The sequence below is a fragment of the Pleurodeles waltl genome, chromosome 7 (assembly GCF_031143425.1).
Source record: "Pleurodeles waltl isolate 20211129_DDA chromosome 7, aPleWal1.hap1.20221129, whole genome shotgun sequence".
Classification (NCBI taxonomy): domain Eukaryota; kingdom Metazoa; phylum Chordata; class Amphibia; order Caudata; family Salamandridae; genus Pleurodeles; species Pleurodeles waltl.
Genome location: NC_090446.1, coordinates 792846796 through 792868178, shown reverse-complemented (window position 1 = coordinate 792868178; position 21383 = coordinate 792846796).

Below are 21383 nucleotides of genomic sequence, written 5' to 3'. Positions count from 1 at the left end.
GCCAGGTTGGTCATCCAGATCCAGGCGTCTAGAGCTGCTGTCATCACTGCGGGTCTCTTCTGTGGGGGGACTGAATGTTGCTGGGACCTCCTCTCCAGTGACGTTGTGTGGGGGACCTGTGGGGATGTAAATGCAGTGTTATTGTTTCTGCGTTTGACATCTTGTGCATGGGTGTGTTGCCCTGTATGGTTGTGATTGCCCTGTCAGCTTTGCCTTGTGTGAGTAGTGATTCTGTGGGCTAGGTTATTCTCTCTAATGTGCATGCTTTAGTGATGGGTGTCCATGCAGGGCTGTGAGTGATGTCCATGCATCGGTGTTGCATGCAGGGCTTGGTATTGGGATGGGTTGGTTGTGATGGTGGGATGTATGTGAGGTGGTGGGGTGAAGGGGGTGAGGGTAGGGGTGAGGGTATGTGATGGCATGCAGGTAGGGGGGATGATAGTAATACAGATTTGATTTACCAGAGTCCAGTCCTCCTGCTACTCCTGACGGGCCCTCAGGATGCATTATTTCCAATACTTGCTCCTCCCATATTGTTAGTTGTGGGGGAGGGTGTGGGGGTTCACCGCCATTCCCCTGTATGGCTATCTGGTGTCTTGCAACCATGGAATGCATCTTCCCCCGTAGTTTGTTCCACCTCTTCCTGATGTCATTCCTTATTCTTGGGTGCTGTCCCACCGCGTTGACCCTGTCCACGATTCTCCACCATAGCTCCATCTTCCTAGCAGTGGATGTCTGCTGCGCCTGTGATCCAAATAACTGTGCCTCTACCCGGATGATTTCCTCCACCATGACCCTTAGCTCCTCCTCTGAGAACCTGGGGTGTCTTTGTGGTGCCATGGGTGTAGTGTGTGTGGTGTGTGGGAGGGTGTGTGGGGTGATGTGTTGGGGTGTGTGCTGTAAGGTGTGTGGATTGTGTATGGGTGATGGTGTTCCGTGGCTTTGGTTCTGTGGGAGCTCTTGGTGTCTCTCTCTCTCTGTTGTTAATTTATTTGAGTCGTAAAGGGTTGTGGGTAGTGTGTGTGTTTTACAGTGTTGTGGGTGTTTGGGTGTAGTGTGTGTATGTATGTCAGGTGTGTGTAGTTTGAATTGTCCAAAGTGGTGTTGTTTTGTATGTATGTGTTTATTTTGAGTGCGGCAGTATGTACCGCAAATGGTTTCCTGCAGTTGAATGTCCGCCACAGTGATTCGGAGGTCATAATGTTGTGGGTGTAGTTCTGTTGGCGTAACAGTGTGGGTTTTGCTACTGTCAGTTTATCACCGACCTTTGGGCTGGCGGACTTGTGTGTGTGGCTGTATAGTGACAGATTGCTATGTGTAGGTTATAATATGCGTAGGTGTAAACTGCTGTGGTGGTGGTATGTTGGCGGCAGTCGGCATGGCGGTAAGCGGGTGGTAACAATTGTTCAGGTAGGAAAAATAGGCTGAAGATTTAATTTCTCATTGGTGGGAAGAAAGTAGAGTTAGTGGTTGATTCAGGGTCCTTATACACCATTATACCCAAAAGTATGCTTTTGGCAGAGTGGCTGCAGGTGAGGCTGCTTCCCAAAGATATCAATCCTTGTGAATATCAAGGTGAAAAAACAGATGTTATTGGCTATGGTGGTCATTTTGATATTGACGGTAAAAAACGCCTACCGCCACTGTGACGGCTGCCAAAATACTGCCACCGCGGATACCATCTGTCCGCCATATTATGAGCTCTGCCGGACTTCCGCCACAAGAAAGGCGAAGATCCAGCAGTGTCCATGGTGGCGGACGGCTACCACCAGCACCGCCACACCAGTAGAACGCCGCCAGCCGTAGCAGTAGCAGAGCCCCTTCCCGTCCCCTGCCGGAAGACCTCCTCGACCAAGGTAAGTTGGACTTCCGACAGAGGAGGGGGTGTGGGAGGGTTGGGGGTGTTGTGTGTGTGTCTGAGTGTGTGTGTGTGAATGCATTTGTGTGTGTTGTGTTGTTTGTGTGGTTGTATGCGTGTGAGTAAATGCATGAATGCGTGTAAGAATGGTGGAGTGAGTGCGTGTCTGCATGTCAGTGTGATTGTGTGTAAGAATGCGTGGGAGCATGTCTGGTAGTATGCGTATATGAATGCCAGTGTAAGTGATTGGGTGTATGCGCAGTGCGTGTCTGCGGGTGTGTGCATGTATGGGGGTGGGGGATGTGTGTTTGGATCAGGGGATGGGAAGTGTGTTTGGATCAGGGGTGGGGGTGTGTGTGTCTGGTTCGGGGGTATTGGGTGCATTTGAATGTCAGGGTGGTGGGGTTTGGTGTGTGTGTTGGGGATGGGGGAGTCACCTACCAGTGACAGATAAGGAATTCCCTGTCATCGGTAGGGCCTACTGCCATGGTTTTCGTGGCATTGCTAACACCATGAAAACCATGGTGGTAGGCAGGCTCATAATGCCGACAGCGGTACTGTGCTAGCCGCCGGGCTGGAGATTGACATCTCCGGCCCGGCGGCTGATACCGTTATGGCAGTATGAGTGGAGAAGTGGCGGGTTGGCTGCAGCCAACCCGCCGTTCTCATAAAGTGGTGGTATATACCGCCAGCCTGTTGGCGGTACTACTGCCACATTAACACTCACCGGAAAATGGGATGCGTTTAAGAAAGAAAATTGAAAAGTTTTCTTTACATTTTTTAAGAGTAGGCAGTGGTCCGTGGAACCACTGCCTGCTCCTAAAAAATGTTTTTGCATGCATTCACAAAGGGGAAGGGGTCCCCTGGGGACCCCTTCCCCTTTGCGAATGGGTTACCACCAATTTGACCGCATTCACTGTAGCAAATTAGTATTTGTCTTGGGTTATATGGAAAAGTAAGGCAAAGTGTCGCGAAATGCTGCTTTGCATTACTTTACGTCGAGGGGGAGTTATATGGGTAGTACAGGGGCAGACCTGAGATACCATCGATGCTTTTTGTCGCTAATTCCTATTCTCAAACATCAGTAGAAAGGGTTTAGCACCAAGATTAACACCACTGAAAAGCAGGCGTTAAAGGGAGAAATGTCTTCCTTTCTCCGTGCTTTTCTGAACTTGCATGGGTCCTGCACGGTAGAGCACACATACAATGTAGGAAAAGCTTTTTCACTGGTCTAGGCATAGTATTTTCTACAGGAAGGGTACCTTCTTGTACAAAACCTATGCAAGACTCAAGCACACCCCCTAGCACTACGGTGCTAAGGTGTGTGCGTGGCGCACAGCAGCTGAAATCGGCGCTGGCGTTAGGGAAAGGGGAGGAGAGTCCTATATTTATGTGAATATGTCACGATCAGAATCGTCTCTTTCTAACTTTGGGGAGCTGGGACGGTTCCCTACTTTGTTTCTTAAAGGTTCTGGTCTGTCCGAGGTAGGGGCAACCCTTTCTGGTAGCCACCGTGCTGCCAACAATGTAATGCCAGAGCAGACTGTGCATTCCAGAAGGACTCTCAAAGAGGAAAGAACCCCAAAGGGAAAAACCTCTTAAGCAAGCAGGAACCCCAAGCAAGAACGGGAGGCGAAAAGGAGAAGGCCAGGAAACTGGAAGACAAGAAGTCTCCAGGCAAGAGCAGAAAACACCAAGGACTCAAAATAGGAACAGAAAGCGCCAACAACAGCGAAGGAACAACATGTAGGAGCAGTATATACCAATAGGAGCAAGAACACACCAGCAGGAGCAGGGAGTGTTGCAACACAACTAAATAAAAGATTTAGGGCCAGATGTATCCCTCTTTCCAATAGCGATTACCAAATTGCGATTTTCTGGGAATCGCAATTAAGTAATCACTTCTGGAATGTATGAAACTCCAGGAGTTTCATATAGCGATTCGTAAGGGCTCGCAAATGGACCTACCTCATTAATATTCATGAGGTAGGTCGCAATATGCGAACCATTGCGAATGGCTACAATCAGAGGGATGGTGGAGTGCTGGGCTCAGCAGACCATGTCTGTGATTGCTTTTATTTAAATAAAGCAATCTTTTTTTTTGTTCAAAGCAGCCCATTTTCCTTAAAGGAAAATGGGATGCGTTTAAGAAAGAAAATTGAAAAGTTTTCTTTACATTTTTTAAGAGTAGGCAGTGGTAAAAGCAGGCTGGCGCGTAGAACTGCAGTATCTCCCTGAAGACGAGGGAGGCACTGCAGGCTGCGCTGCAGCCCGTAGGGGCGAGGGGGTAGTATTGTGGGCTGGACTACAGCCTGCGGTGCAACAGAATGTGGCACTCTCCTTCTCTCCTCCGTCACGTAATGAAGCATTTTTGACTGCTGGGCTGCATTGGGTGACAGCCTTCAGAATCCCAGTTCTGGGTGTCTTTGGCATACCTTGTTGGCTGATGGGATTAAATGGAAACAAATATTATCTGCAATTAAGTTAGCACCTGCCACCTGAGTCAAAGACCAGTTAGGATCTTTTTTAGGTTTATTCAAGTGCTACTCCAAGATTGCGAAAAACATGTTGAGAAAAGATATAAACTTCTTTGGGGGTGATGCACAAAGTTTATGCTTTTTCAAAAGAGAAGTGTGTAAGGCTGGGATTTTTACACCATTTGGCATCAAATGCAAATCTGCTGTTACTGTAGAAGGAAGAGGGCCACTGGTATAAGTTCTGTATTGTCGCAATTTCACGGTTCAACAGAGAAAACTGTTGCATTTGCATCTCAATCCTTGCCATCTACAGAACATTATTGTTCAGTTATTGAGGGGGAGGAATTAGCGGCAGCAACCTAGCGAGTCTGGCAGAATCTTTGCTGCACATCTTGGAGACACAACATGTACCAAATGCAAATCTGCTCTGACTGTAGATGCAAGTAGAGGGTCTGTATTGTGGCAATTTCATGGATCAACAGAGGAAACTATTGCATTTGCATCTGGATCCTTGCCATCTAAAGAACATCATTATTCAGTTATGGAGAAGGAGGCATTAGGGGCAGCAATCTAGTGAGTCTGGCAGAACCATTGCCTGCACCTCCTAGAGACATGTACCAAAGGTTTGTGAATGATATAGATCGCAACAGCTCCTATCTGTTTGCCAGACTTTGTGAGATGAAGTTTTGTGTTTTTATACCTTTTTTGTATCATTCATTATTATTCATTGTTCTTCATTTATATCATGTGGTATTACTTAATGTTGTACTTGATCTGTTTAGCTTGAATTATGAAGGGAGGGAGATATGTTGTAACTTGGGGCCAGATGTACCAAAGCATTCTGTGTCTATGGGAAAAAGATTTCGTACATATGGCTCTTGGTTCTTTAAAGAAATTGGAATGTTTGAGTATTGCAATGTTTACTGATGTTATTCTATTGCATGGTTCTAGTGCAGTGACATTCCACACTCTGCCAGTTGTAAAGGACTGGCAGAGAGGTAAGCCACACTCAATTTGGCATCTTCAATAAACCTATATTTTAAGTAGTTAAGCAATTAAGGATCCGATTCGATAGAAATCTCTGCTTTTCTGATCAAATTAATCAAGTTACATCTTCATGCATTCATCTGCTCAGGATTCTGAAAAAAGTATTTCCCTATAATCCCCCAGATCTTCAGAAAATGGTCAATGTGGCTCTTGTTATTTCAAGGATCGACTATTGTAATCCATTGTACAATGGCATGCTGAAGCACTTGCGGCATAAGCTTCTATCCCTTCAAAATGCAGCAGTATTTTACTCTGTAACAACGGTGACGGATATCCTGTCCGCTGAAATCTATATCCCATAGGATATATTGGGATTTAGATTTCGGCAGATGGGATACCCGTTACAGTTGTGATGGAGTAACCCATCTACCAATGTCTAAATCAGGCCCTTAGTCCTGTTTCTCAAAGTAGCTACGGCCTTCACTGGCTGCCAGTTTGAGAAATAATCTAATTTAAAGCCCTCTGCCTGGTACATAAGGTGCTCTACAAGACCAACCCACTGTACTCTCAAAAAATCTTCTCTTGGAATGTGCCCAGACATGATCTTCAGTCCAGTTCTGCTAAGCTGGTAGCTATCCCTAGAATCAATAAAGTGAGATAAGGAAGTAGGAGTTTCTCCTACTCCCCCCGTAAACTTTGGAACTCTATACCCTTTCATCTAAGATCTCAATTGAACTTGACACAATTCAGGTAAATGTTCCAAAACATGGCTTTTTGAATGTTCAATGAATAGCATGCTAAGGTACCAAGGTAAGGGCCAAAACTCCTGTAAAGATGGCAACTAAACAATAAAGATAGTAGAAAACCTAGCAGATGTAACAGGAAAGTGGTGGCTTTTTACATCGGGGCACCACCAGAAGAGTAGGTATGTTCTTCTAATTGAAAAAGCTGCAGTACCAAAACTTTAAAATGCAATTGTTATAAAACTGATGCCATTAGAACCCTATAAAAATAGCAAATCACACCATCAAAAACCAATTGCTGAAGGTGCTCCTGCATGTCGTTAGTGCAATGGTCGTTGTGTACCATGTGGCAAACAGAAATTGCATTATTTAAAATCATTTGGTGTTCATAACCTTTCAAACATTGTAATGATGTGTGAGTTTTGACCACTTACTCCACGTTGCACTTAGCCTAACAGTACACCATCACATTAGTGACTGCCAGCTTCATTTTGCCTATTGACTTTATTTTAGCATTAGCCACTACCATCTTAAAAGCTGCAAGTAGTTTTCCAAATTGTACATTGTGCACAAGTTTTTATTCTTGATGTTCTTTCCCACCAAGGGCTTAGGCAGATAGGAATGTACTCAGAAGTCAAGGACGGTCTTGTTTTGAATTGGCATCTTGGGATTGTGGCCAAGTCCTGACATGTTATTTTCAAAGCTGGCCTAAATCAATCTGCATGTTTTTAATAAATACATTTCTGCAGGGAAGGAGAGATTCTAGACTTTTCCTCTCTTGTTTGTTCAAAGTATAAGAGGCCGAGACCAGATGGCCGGGGACAGAGAGTGTTTGCAGATCTCAGGCATATCCAGGATGCTGGAGTGTGTCATCCTTCCTGGGAGGATAACTGATCTCTCTCTCTCTCCTCGATCAATTCTGGAACCTGGTGATCTGATGCTGAATATGAGGGAGATGAAGCAGTGATGCCCTTGCCTCATGGAGATGCATATTTTTTAATTCGTTATTTGCTTTGCATTATAATATAGATATATATATTTGCTGTGTATACTGCAGTGGAGAATCATTTGTCATTTCATTGCTGTGACCATTTTTTTAAATATGTGCTTTCAGCATGCTAATCTCCTTTTAGGAACCTTGCGTAGTGAAATAATAAATGTCTTCTTTGGACTAAGAAGCGCATTCCAGAGATTTTTGTCAATGCATGAGTGTTTCAGCTCGGTCATTAGTGAAGCAAAACACACATCCCAGCTGATCCTTAAACACCACTTCGTTGGAGGCCTCTTTTCTCTAGTTCCATAGAGAAAAAGGGTAGTCAGTGCCAGGTCTTAATAACATCTTAAAGGCACTCTTATTCCTCCATGTTGTAGCCCATTTTTCAATATAAACTTCTGTGTGTATTTTCCTATGAAGATACTTAGGGGCTCAATACGAGTGTGGCGATCTATAGACTGCCACACTTGCGGTGGCGGTCTGGACCACTGCCTATGCGGCAGTCCAACCACCATGTATTAACCCTGGCGGTCATATCTCCAGCTCCACCAGGATCTTGGATCCCAGTGGTCTGGCGTTGGCAGAAATCTTAATCTGCCAGGACAGCACTGCAAGCAGTTCTGCCTTGGGGATTACAACCTCGTTCTCTGCCAGTGGTTTCATAAAATGAAAAGGCTGGCGGAGAACATGTGCAGGGGGCACATGGAGGGCCTTGCACTGCCCATGCCAAGAGCATGCAGGAGTCCCCCGACCATCACCAATGCAATCTTTACTGTCTGGGAGGGTGTTGGTGCACCCTGCAGGTGACAACATTGCCACAGGTTCGTTTACGAGCTAGAGACAATGCTGTAGCCTGTTTCACACTAGGCCAGCAGGTGGAAACATAGCCTGCTGACCTAGCAGAAAACCCATAATAGCGCTGGTGTGAAGGTCGCCGTGTAGGCAGCGGCCACTCTGTCGGGAGTTTGGGGGGACAGAATTTTCCATCCATTAAACTCGTAATCAACCCCTTAGTGTTCTCTGAAAAATACCCCAATATGTATATTTTATCATCTCAAAGGTAACTAGGTTGATACCAGTGTGTAGGAATTCCACATCCAGGCAGTCCCTCAAATATCGTTGGTCAGAATTTTTTTTATTCACAAGCAAGATACAACTGGTTCCTTCAAATTAGCTGTGCTAATAGTAATTTCAGAAACAGGATCACCTTTGTCATTCATAGATTTTTCATCACTTACAGACAATACTAAAAAGCACCTCTTTTTCTCAGCATCTGGTTCAAATCTTGCACACTATTCACAGATACAGATTTTTGACTACTCTTGTACACTTTTCATAGAATGTCCACTTTTTATGCGTTTGCTGCACAACATGTTTGTTGCAGGAAATGTGCCAAAACCTAATACATGAAATGTAGGGCCCCGTCTGAGACACCAGTCTTTCCTATCCCACTTCTCATTCCCTTTGTTAGATGTTCTAGGTGCCTCACCAATTAAACTAAGGGTTACAACATTAATAGAAGTTACTAAGTAAGTTTCATTGTTGTTCAGTTCCTCTGATGCCAACTTGGAACATTCTATTTCTTTGAACTGGAATCTGTATGCTTTTCTGCGTATGTAGCATTGCCTTTTATATTTTTGTACATTTATGTATCTGAGTGCAGATTTTCATTTATAAATATCGACTGCATTTAGTATTGATTGCACATATATAACATATATAATTTCCTTTTTTGATAGGACATCAATTATTCACATATATTGATTCAAATGATTTATATTGTTTGCTAGAATTAAGTGAAGGTGCAACAAGATATGTTAACTATTGCTTTTGACATCATTTCAAGGCCTGTCCTCTTCAAAATAATCAGAAAATTTATTTAAACTTGATGCAGACACGTATAAGGCAGTGCAAAACCTTCAACTACCTGTGGGACTTGGCTTATGGCAGCTGGGCAGTACACATCCTCAGTAAAGGCCATAAACTTATTGAAGCAAGCCTGGTCCTATCAGCTCGCTTATGAATGCCACATCTGAGACAGAGAGTGACTTTCACGATTTATGTAACAATCTGCTTGCTCAGCTAAGGTTTGTGGGCTAGAGGCCACCATTAGAAAATCAGACAGGCAAGTTTGGTGCTAGGACAGTTTGGTTAGGTGCTAAAAGGAGGTGGATGAATAAAGACTGGTTCCATCATTCAGTCAAATGAACTCCTGAAACAATGCCACAGTGCTGCAATTCTTTTTATTATTTTGCCTATTAATTGCTTTCTTTGCCGCTCTTTTGTTTGTTTCTATAGTTACATCTATAAAAATTATCTGCCTTAGATTCATATGTTGTTTTCATTAACTTAAAGTAATGTGTGTGCCCTATTAACAAACCATTTAGGATGCCATATAAACATTCTCGACTGAATGGTTGTTGTTGCACTGGAAAAACACAGTAGTTAATTGTGCACAGTACACACCTGGACAGAAACATTCTCAGGTTCAGTGTGAGTGTGAACTAAATTCTTTTATTGAATAGTTGTGGACATTTTGAGAATGGAAAGTCTTCTGGGTTATATGATTACTAACTGCATTTGTGTAGCACTTGCTGAAAGGTTTTGGCTAGTAACCATACATGTTGTTTATTGAATGTATCTAAAGATCATATCAATGTGAAATTACATCTTTATTGAAATAAGGATTAGGAAGTACATGCGCGAAAATCAGCAAAGGCTGAAATGAAAGACAACAATGAAAAGAAGGCATCCTGGAGCACAAATACCAAATCAAACATATTTATATTTAAGTAAGTTGTTTATCAAATATAAAAGTGTGATTAATAACTAGCAAGTGCTGGAAGATTGGTATACATAGCAATTCTCTATTTGGGAACAAACACAGGAGAGTTAGACCGCATGTTATCGCCCACTTTGCCTTCAAAGTGCACTCATACCATTTGAATAACACAGTATTGTCCATGCCACAAGGAAACGTTTTCAGACCATAATGTTTCCCACAGAGACGCTTCAGAAACAGAAGAAGAAAATAAGTGGGTTTACACACTTCAGACTGTGACTCTGGGTCTTACTCTTTAATTAACTTAACTTGACTTTTTTTTAATCGGCTCAATATAAGACCTCCTCAAATGAGGAGCAGAAGACAGGTGAAAGTAAAAAGTTTGAATTAGATAAGATGCACAAGTGGAGCCTCATTGCAGGGCAACAACAGCGACTGCCTTAATGCTGTGACCGTTCAAATATATACAGAAAGCAATGCACAGATGGCAACATTCTAATTAGTGCCCATGGCACAAAAAAGTGATCGGTGGGATACTTGCATTAATCTCAGCCACAAGAAATTACTCTGTGCTGTATCCCAGTCCATTATTGTTTGGCCCACAATGCCATCTCAGATTAGACCCTGCCATATGCAAATCAGCCTTGATCTTGCTCCAACTGGAACAGTCCCGCTTGAACTGTTAAGCTAGGTCCTCTCTGAACCAGAACACAAGACCGGTTTCATTATATTAGAGGCTCTTCAGTCAGTATTGTCTAGCAGTTCGAATAGATTGTTCTTATTAGGAGAAGGGTCAATAGTGATTTGCATAAGGGGAGGTCTTTGTCTAGAGTTGCATAGTGGACATAAATGATAGACTGGAATGCACGCTGAGTGATTGCCAGTGCCTAAGATTAATTCAAACATTTCATCCTTCACCTTATTGTTGTTACAGTTGATGCCCTGAGTGTGATGTGTAGGCCCTGACATGGGTACCATGCTCTCTGGGCTATTGCACTCAAGTTTCATCCTACTGAAGATCCCCAATTAGGGTGAAACTGGTCTGGGTTTGCATGCGGTCCCTTCTGGAGGGAGCTTCACCTGACCCTTCAGAAAGACTGTTCCCATGAGGAGCCGGGTTAGTACTGCGTTACATAATGTTGATATTTGTCTAGAGTGGCTAAGAGCATTCCATCAATCACTTTATCGTTGTTACAGTGGCATTAATGACATCACTACACTTATTCCTTTTACAAAGGAAGGAAGGGAGGAAGACAGTATTACAAGTGAGGTGCATATGCTTGAATGATAGTTACACAATACATTCAAAGTTAATTAACCACAAAATAATTACATTTCTTAGGCAGACACAAGGAGCTTCCATAACCTGTAACCCCTGTATCCATTATAAAATCACAGCTGTTACTCACATAGATCTGGATGCCACAGTGTACATTTACTAAACTCTCACTCTGCTTAACTGTAGGTTGCCATTTCCTTTGAAGTGTATGACATTTCTCATTTTTAGATTTGGCGGCATTGTCTTCAGCAAACACATCCTGCATACCATGTTAAGGGCCTCATTACACGTTTGGCAGTTTTGACTGCCAAACTCGCAGTGGCAGATGGACTGCTGCACTGCTGGTGGTCCGACTGCTAGTTAGCTGCGGTTACACTGCCCTGGAAAGGCTGGTGGACAGCCAGTGCTGGGGGCCACAGGAGGCCCATGCACTGCAGAGGGCATGGGCAGTGCCTGGCCTCCCCTCCAGCACCCTCAGAATGAGCACTGTCTGCTATGTCTGATATTTTATTACGTAGAGGAAGACAAATTTCTTCAATGTAATGTCGCGCATTGATAGGCATGTTGAAATGAATGCATTAAATGTAGATGAAGCGGCCTGCCAAAGCCGTGGCGATGAGACCGCTGTCATACCGATGGCCTCACCCCGTTGTATTACAATGTTTCAACCGGGCTGACCGGCGGAAACATCGTATTACGACACTTTCACCATTCAGCCCGGTGGAAACAGTGCCACAGCATTGGCCTTGGGTCCCGCGTGTCAGACTGCCAGATTCGTAATGAGGCCCTTAGATTTCACCACTTGCTCTCCTTTCGACTACTCAACACGGATCATAACATTTTGATTTACTCTTCTCTCATCTAGTTATCTTTACTCTAATCCAATCACAACAAAATTAATTGGATTTCTCTCTGAAGCTGTATGTTTTTTCATGGTATATTTTACTTTGTTGTGATTGCAACACACATTATCTGGGAATCGTATTACTGGCATACAAATTTCTCCTACCTTTAATGCATTCATTTCACATGCCTATCCATGCACGACATAACATTGGAGACATTTGTCTTCCTCTAAGTAATACAATTTGCATTCTTTAAGCAACAGAGTGCAATGTTGTTCTGCATGCCCATGTCATAGATTCAAGTACATCAGTAATATTACTTCTTGAAGTAATAGGCAATTTTGAACATGCTTTAAAAATATGATTTGTACTTTCAACTTGGCCATAGGCTTCCACGTATTATGTTGTAGTCCTGGAGCTATCTCTATTGGATCTGAATTGAACACCATCATGCTCTGTTATAATGGTCGTCAAGAAACACTCCTTGGTGAATGCGTTCATGCATCTAATCACACTATGAGTATTTGGTTCCTCTTTGAATTTCCATTCTCTGGTTTTAATTTGTTAAATGATCCCATAAAGCCTATGGTTAAAGTGTACCATGGGAAATGTGAAGGTTTAATAAGCTCTAAAGGTGTGATAATGATTGTGGATCTTATTTCAAGTTTGGTGGAGGGGGTTACTCCAGCACAAGCGTGACTGATATCCTCTCCACTGTATTACGATCCCGTTGCGGCCTATGGGGATTGTAATACGGTGGACAGGATATCCATCACGTTTGTTACGAGTAGCCCATCCACCAAACTTTAAATCAGGCCCTTTGTCTAAATAACAATGCATGACTGAACAAGAATCTTAACATTGGTATCCATGCCAAGCCACCGGAAGATCTGTCTTAAATTCTATTTAGTGAAAATGCTTCTAATATCTCCTGTGTGTGCCTCTATAGACAGATTGGGGGTCATTCTGACCTCGGCGGTAAAAGGCGCTTACCGCCGGTCAGAAGACCGCCATAACACCGCCGCGCCCGCGGTAAACCGCCACGGTCATTCTGACCCACAACTGGCAAACCGCCAAAAACCCGACATCCACAAAAGTCCGCCACACCAAAGGTCAGCGAAAAAATGGCGATGACCAAACCTCCACCGTCACGCCAACAGAAATACGCCCACACTATCACGACCCACGAATCCACGCGGCGGTCTTTCAAACGTGGTATTCCATTGGCGGTACACACCGCCGCGCTCAAAATACACACACCCTTACAAAACACAACCACATTGGACAATTCGAAAGCTCTTCGGGGCACAGGTGCAGCATACAACAATTGCTAGGAAGATGGAGCTATGGCAAAGGATAGTCGACAGGGTCAACGCGGTGGGACAGCATCCACGCAATCGGGACGACATCAGGAAGAGATGGAACGACCTACGGGGGAAGGTGCGTTCCATGGTATCAAGGCACAACATTGCGGTGCAGAAGACTGGCGGCAGACCCCCACCTACTCCCCCAGAATTCACAGCATGGGAGGAGGAAGTCTTGCACATCCTGCATCCTGAGGGCCTCGCAGGAGTACGCGGAGGAATGGACTCTGGTAAATCTAATCTTAACTACTACTTCCCACCCCCACCCCATCTGCATGCCAGCACATACCCCCACCCTCACCCCCACCCCCATCACACCAACTCCTTCCAAATGTACCACCATCACAACCCACCCTTCCCAACACCTAGACCTGCATGCGACCACAAAGCATGGACACCTATCACCAAAGCATGACCACTGCACATAACCATCTCCCCCACAAGCCACCCTCACAAAAGCCCCCACACGGGAATGCCTGCACTTGGGTACACGGACACCCATCCATCCCACGAAAAGCCACACACAGAACCAATAACCATACCCTTATACCCCTGCAGGACCCGAACGCCACCACACCGCCACGGAGGGTCCAGAGATGTCCATCCCACCCCCAGAAGAGGCCCCCAGCGATGACAGCAGCTCTGTCGACCTGGACCCAGATGACCAGCCCGGCCCATCGGGGACCTCTGGACAGTCGGTTCCCCACACACAGCCACAGGCTACAGCAGACCTAACCCCCTCTGGGAACACCAGCACAGCTCCCACCCAGCGGGCCCATGCCTCTGTCTCCAGGACACGTCAATCAGCGGAGTGTCCGCCACTACAGGGCACCCAGGTTGACCCACCACCCCAACAACAACAGGGACCTGGGGGCAGTGGTAGTGGGCACACCGTCCAGGGGACAGAGGCCCAGGGAAACAGGGGAACTGGGAGGGCTGCTGTGCGACGGGGGGGGACAGGCCTAGGGAACCGACTCTCCAAGAGGCCCTCACCACCATCATGGGAGCATACCATCACTACCAGGAGACGATGGCGACGGTACTGGCCAGGTTCCAGAAGATCCAGGCACAGCAGGAGGAACGGTACATGGGGTTCAGAGAGGAACTCAGGAACATCGGTTCCGCAATGGGGACCATCGTCCTGGCCCTTAACCAGATAGTAACCACATTGTGGGACCATGTGGCACCCCAAAGGGCCCCTGTCACTAGCCCAGGCCAGGAACAGCCTACCACCTCCGCCGGCGCTAGTGGACAGGAGGCCCCCACACAACAACAGGCCACCAGAACCCCACCTCCTGATGAAGAAGAACCACCCTGCAAGCGGAACCTGAGATCACACAAGAAGACAGAGTAGGATTGCAAGACCCCCGCCAGCATAAGATACCCCCTGATGTCATCCCACTGTCCCACATTGTCACCCTGTCCAACCTTGAACTGCCCCTGCTCCATCCTTCCACAGTCATATGGACAATGCACCTGTGCGACTGAGAACTGGACTCTGCCATGGACATTTCTCCACCCCCACCCATCACCGTTTTACTATCATGTACCTACATGTAGCACTTATAATAAATCACTTATTGCACTTACAAGTACAGGAGTCTGCTTTTATTTTACTATGATGTATCACACATAACGGTGCAATTATGTTCTGTTACATTGTAATGACAACATACCAATGACAACAAGCTGTAGTCCATGGGCAAACAAAGCAGAAGTCACGCAGTTGGTCAAACAGCTCTGAAAAGTGAAGGGAAAGTCACAATTCATTTAAAAGGAAATGGTGGGAAACACAGAAAGTAGAGACGCAGGAGGCCTCAAGTAAATGTAAAATGGCGTGGGTGAATCTTACCTGTGTGCTACTGAAAATACTGTTGTATAACTGTATCCCTGTTGTCCGTGTCGTCCTCGTCGTCTTCCTCCTCTTCACTCTCCACAGGCTCCACAGCTGCTACAACACCACCATCTGGACCATCCTCCTGCAGGAAAGGCACCTGGCGTCGCAAAGCAAGATTGTGAAGCATACAGCAGGCCACGATGATCTGGCACACCTTCTTTGGTGAGTACATTAGGGATCCACCTGTCATATGCAGGCACCTAAACCTGGCCTTCAGGACCCCGAAGGTCCTTTCTATTATCCTCCTAGTTCGCCCATGGGCCTCATTGTACCGTTCCTCTGCCCTTGGCCTGTGATTCCTCACTGGGGTCAATAGCCAGGAGAGGTTGGAGTCACCTAATAACCACACACAGTGTCTCTGTAGCTGTTCCATCACATAAGGGATGCTGCTATTTCGCATAACATACGCGTCATGCACTGACCCAGGGAACTTGGCATTTACATGGGAGATGTACTGGTCTGCCAAACAGACCACCTGGACATTCATCGAATGATAATTTTTTCTGTTTCTGTACACCTGTTCACTGTCTTTGGGGGGAACCAAAGCCACATGGGTCCCATCAATGGCACCAATGATGTTGGGGATATGTCCAAGGGCATAGAAATCACCCTTCACTGTAGCCAATTCATCCTCCTCATGGAAAACAATGTAGCTCCGCATGTATTTCATCAGGGCAGACAACACTCTGGACAAAACCTTAGAAAACATAGGCTGAGACATCCCTGATGACATGGCCACTGTTGTCTGAAAAGACCCACTTGCTAAAAAATGAAGTACTGACAGAACCTGCACCAGAGGGGGAATCCCTGTGGGTTGGCAGATGGGGGACATCAGGTCTGGCTCCAGCTGGGCACACAGTTCATGTATAGTGGCTCTGTCAAGTCGGTATCAAAGTATAATATGTCGTTCTTCCATTGTCGACAGGTCCACCAGCGGTCGGTACACGGGAGGATTCATCCTTCTCCTCGCAAGTCCCAGTGGACGGTGCCTAGGAAGGACAACATGGAGTACAGAGTCAAGCAACCCACAGGTTCGTTCACACAGCTTGCACAGTAAATGAATCGCAATGCAGTGAAAGGCTTGTATGAGTGGCAATGCAAGGTCTAGGCCTGTGGGACGCAGTAGAAATTAAGCCATGTGGGTCCTTGAAATGGCGGCTGCCTGACCTGAGAAGTGTGACAGTGGGATGTGAGGTCAATGAGCTGGCGTGGCACACCGTGGCGGTAGGCGGTCGAAGACCGCGGTGCGAAGCCGCATTGGTTAACATTGAACCCTATGGGTTTCATTAGCCAATGACGATGAGCACCGGTGGTCGCGGTACGCACCGCGGCGGTACGCACCGCCGCGGGCGTGACCGCCATTTTCCATCTGATTATTCACTCGAGACCTGATCATCCACAGGAGAGGACCTATACTGCAAGTGCTGCTGTGACCTCGTCTGGAAGATACAATGGCTGCTGCGACTGGGGAAAGGGCCCCTGCCTTCACTTCTGAAGAGTTGGATAAACTTGTGGATGGGGTCCTCCCCCAGTATGCGCTACTCTACGGTCCTCCAGACCAACAGGTAAGTACACTGGGTGCACATTGAATGGGCTATGCCTGTGTTGAGTAGGGTGTATGTAAGATGGTGGGGAGGAGAGCGAATGTAACGCACGAAAGATGAGAGCATGTGCCACATGGCAAGGTTGGGGAGGGGGGCCCAATCACAACTAACATGCAGAGAACTGATGATATTTCCTTTACCACCCTGTACATGTCAAATAGGTCAGCGCCCATCAGAAAGTCGACATTTGGCGTGCCATCGCCAAGGACGTCCGGCCCCTGGGGGTCCACAACAGACGGGGCACCCAGACGGGGCACCCACTGCCGAAAGAGGTGGGAGGACATCCGCCGCGGGACCAGGAAGACCGCCGAGTCACTGCTGGGGATGGCCTCCCCTCGTGCCAGTCGTACCTTGACCCCCCTGATGTCCCGGATCCTGGCGGTGGCCTACCCCGATTTGGATGGGCGCGTGAGGACATCACGGCAGACACAAGGGGGTGAGTACAAGCACATTCTACTATCTTTGCGCGCAGTGGAGGTGTCTGGGTTGGGGAGGAGGGCTGTGGGTGACTTTAGGCCAGGGCGCTTTCTGTAGTCTAGTCCCCTCCTTTAGGCATGGCCCTGTGCCCCCGCCCCCCACCTCTGTATGGTACCAAGTACAGCCATCCATGGTCCGGCCTCACCTATGTGTGCATTTGTCGTCCATAGACCTGTAGGCCTAGTCACAATAACAGAGTAGTGTACCCCGATTGCGCGGCGTAGTGCAGGAGGCTCCTGTGTCTGTCCTCTCCGACAACGGTGTTGACAATGCATGCACTCAACCTGTCTTTATTTCTCCCCCCACCATTGTTCTTTATCTTCTTGTGCATGTGTGCATTAGCATCATCAGGCGGAGGAGAATTGGCATCGGAGCACGAGGGAGCTGCAACTCACATGGCCCCGGTGGGCCATGCTACAGACACCAAGGTCACCAGTGATACGGAGGGCGAGGGGAGCTCCACAACGGGGACCCATGGAGACGGCAGCGACACCGACACGTCCTCGGAAGGGAGCTCCCTTGCGGTGGCGGCAACATCCGTGCCCCCCGCCACAACAGGTACAGCCGCCACCCAGCGCACCAGCCCCGCCCTCCCAGCAGCCCCTCAGCCTTCGCTCCGTGCCCGCTCGCCCAAGAAGGCGGGCATCTCCTTCGCCCCAGGCACCTCAGGCCCTGCCCCAGTTACCCCTGCTGCCCTCAGTGAGGAGGTCATTGACCTCCTCCAGACCATCATTGTTGGGCAGTCTACCCTTTTGAATGGCATCCAGGGTGTAGAAAGGGAGGTGCATCGGAGCAATGCATACCTGGAGGGCATTCATTCGGGTCAGGCTGCCCATCAACGATCGTTCAATGCTCTGGCCTCAGCACTGACGGCAGCCATTGTCCCTGTTTCCAGCCTCCCTCTTCTGACTGCCTCCAGCCAGTCCCAGTCTCCTGTTCCTCTGCCTATCCCATCCACACCATCAGACCAGCCTGCACACACCTCAACACCCAAGGGCAGCTCATCCAGATATAAGCACCACAGATCCCACAAGCATTCACCCAAGCAACATCCAGATGCAGACATGCCAACAGTCACTACCACCTCTGTGTCCCCCTCCTCCTCGTCTCCCTCCTCCCTCCCTGTGACGTCTCCACTCACACCTGCATGCACACCACCATCAGCCAGTACTTCCATCACCAGCACACCCTCCAGTACAGTCCGCACACGTGCAGTCACCACCCCCACTGCCATTTACACGTCCCCTCTGTCCTCTCCCAGTGTGTCTGTCACCCTCTCTTCCAAAACACACAAACGCAGGCAGCCACCCACCCAACAGCCATCCACCTCACCACAGCCTCCGTCACAAGCACCTGCACCCAAAGACAGCAGACTTGACTCTCCTACAACCACATCCTCTTCCTTCACTCCCATACCCACTGCACCTACCCTTCCCATTGCTCCTAAAAAACTTTTCCTCTCCAAAGTTAACCTCTTTGCATCACCTGACCCACCCCCTCCATCTGGTAAGAGTCCTAAGAGCACCTCAGCCACCACCAGCCCTGCATCGAGGGCGACCATTGTGCACGGGTATTGGAGTCCACCTTTTCCCAGTCCAGATACATCGGGCAGCAGCATGGGGACAGCCAGTCCACCCCCTGGGAAGAGAACCCGGAAGACAAAGGGCCGGCGCGAGAAGGCTGACACGGCTGCCACCAAGGAGCGTAGTCGTGGGCCATCACCTGCCACAACATCAAGGGGAGGCAAGGGCCAGAAAGCCTCATCGAAGGATGGCAAGGGCAGCAGGGCGGAGAAGTCAGCCAGCAGGCGCGCGGACCAGGAGGGCCCCACCAGCCCCATACCGGGTGTGACGGAGGACACCCACGGGCCCAGGACTCCATCACAGGAGGGGCCACCAACCGCACGGTCGGAGGGCGACTAAGCAGGGAGTCCTGGCCAGGTCTGGCTCCCTTGAAAGACAGGACAAGCACCGCTGAACAGGGCCCCACTGTGCAGAAAGGCACCGCTGAACAGGGCCCTTCCTGTCAAGCACCGCTCCGCTGGGCCCTTCCTGTCAAGTACCGCTCCGCTGGGCCCTTCCTGTCAAGCACCGCTCCGCTGGGCCCCGCCGTCTCAAGCACCGCTCCGCTGGGCCCTTCCTGTCAAGCACCACTCCGCTGGGCCCTTCCTGTCAAGCACCGCTCCGCTGGGCCCCGCCGTCTCAAGCACCGCTCCGCTGGGCCCTTCCTGTCAAGCACCGCTCCGCTGGGCCCTTCCTGTCAAGCACCACTCCGCTGGGCCCCGCCGTCTCAAGCACCGCTCCGCTGGGCCCTTCCTGTCAAGCACCGCTCCGCTGGGCCCTTCCTGTCAAGCACCGCTCTGCTGGGCCCCGCCGTCTCAAGCACCGCTCCGCTTGGCCCTTCATCTCAAGCACCGCTCCGCTGGGCCCTTCCTGTCAAGCACCGCTCCTCTGGGCCCCGCCGTCTCAAGCACCGCTCCGCTGGGCCCTTCCTGTCAAGCACCGCTCCGCTGGGCCCTTCCTGTCAAGCACCGCTCCGCTGGGCCCTTCCTGTCAAGCACCACTCAGCTGGGCCCTTCCTGTCAAGCACCGCTCCGCTGGGCCCCGCCGTCTCAAGCACCGCTCCGCTGGGCCCTTCCTGTCAAGCACCGCTCCGCTGGGCCCTTCATCTCAAGCACCGCTCCGCTGGGCCCTTCCTGTCAAGCACCTCTCCGCTGGGCCCCGCCATCTCAAGCACCGCTCCGCTGGGCCCTTCCTGTCAAGCACCGCTCCGCTGGGCCCCGCCGTCTCAAGCACCGCTCCGCTGGGCCCTTCCTGTCAAGCGCTGCTCCGCTGGGCCCCGCCGTCTCAAGCACCGCTCCGCTGGGCCCTTCCTGTCAAGCACCGCTCCGCTGGGCCCTTCCTGTCAAGCACCGCTCCGCTGGGCCCCGCCGTCTGAAGCACCGCTCCGCTGGGCCCTTCCTGTCAAGCACCGCTCCGCTGGGCCCCGCCGTCTCAAGCACCGCTCCGCTGGGCCCTTCCTGTCAAGCACCGCTCCACTGGGCCCTTCCTGTCAAGCACCGCTCCGCTGGGCCCTTCCTGTCAAGCACCGCTGGCCCATTGACAGTGCCGGTTCTGTGTGGAGCTGGTGTTCACGCTGCACTCTGGGCACCCTGCCTCCTCCAATACCAGTGGAGTCGGGTATCCATCCGATGGACTGTGGCTTTGCACTCCCCAAGATGGCACAGTGGGCAATCCACCCACTGTAGAGACTTGTGAGACTGTGGCTTTGCACTCCCCAAGATGGCACAGTGGACAATCCACCCACTGTAGAGACTTGAGAGACTGTGGCTTTGCACTCCCCAGGATGGTACAGTGGGCATGGAGGCCCCTCGTGGATCTGGCGTCGTGGACTCATGTGGCTGAGGTGCCCCCCCTTCCCTTCCCCCTGAGGTGCCTGTAGTTTTATCATCTGATGCCCCAGCAGTGTTCTCTCCAATGGAATCTGGTCTCCTGTGTGGGCTTTGCCCATGTGTTTGTGGACATTGGCCCACGGACTGTGGTACTTTGACAAACTGAGCAGGACTTATTGACTATGTATATAGCTTTCGCACTGTTCATATTTTTCATTTTTATATTTCATATAGTTAATTCTCCATGACTTCAATGAACCTATTTTATACATAAATTTATATGGTAATTTTTATTTTGTCTTTGCATTTTTCCAGGGGGTTTGGGGGGTGTCACTCTGAGTTGTTGCTCTGCATTGGTGTGTAGATAGTTGGGGGGTGGTGGGGGGTGGGTGGGTGTGTTGCGTATGTGTGTGCACGTAACCTTTTCTCGTCCCCCCTCCCCTGTGTCGTAGGTGCAGTACTCACCGTTGTCGTCTGCGCCGGAGTTCGTACTCGTGGTAGATGAGCAGGTAGACAATAGCTGGTAGGATGTTCAATTCGGGTTCCATGCTGTCCAGGTTCCTCGTGGAGTGTGTATAGGTGAGCGTTTTCCCGTTCGTAGTCTGTTTCCGCCGTGTTTTTATCGGCAGGGCTCCCGCCCCGGAAAAGGTGGCGGATTGGTGAGTTGTGATAGGGTGGGCGGTAC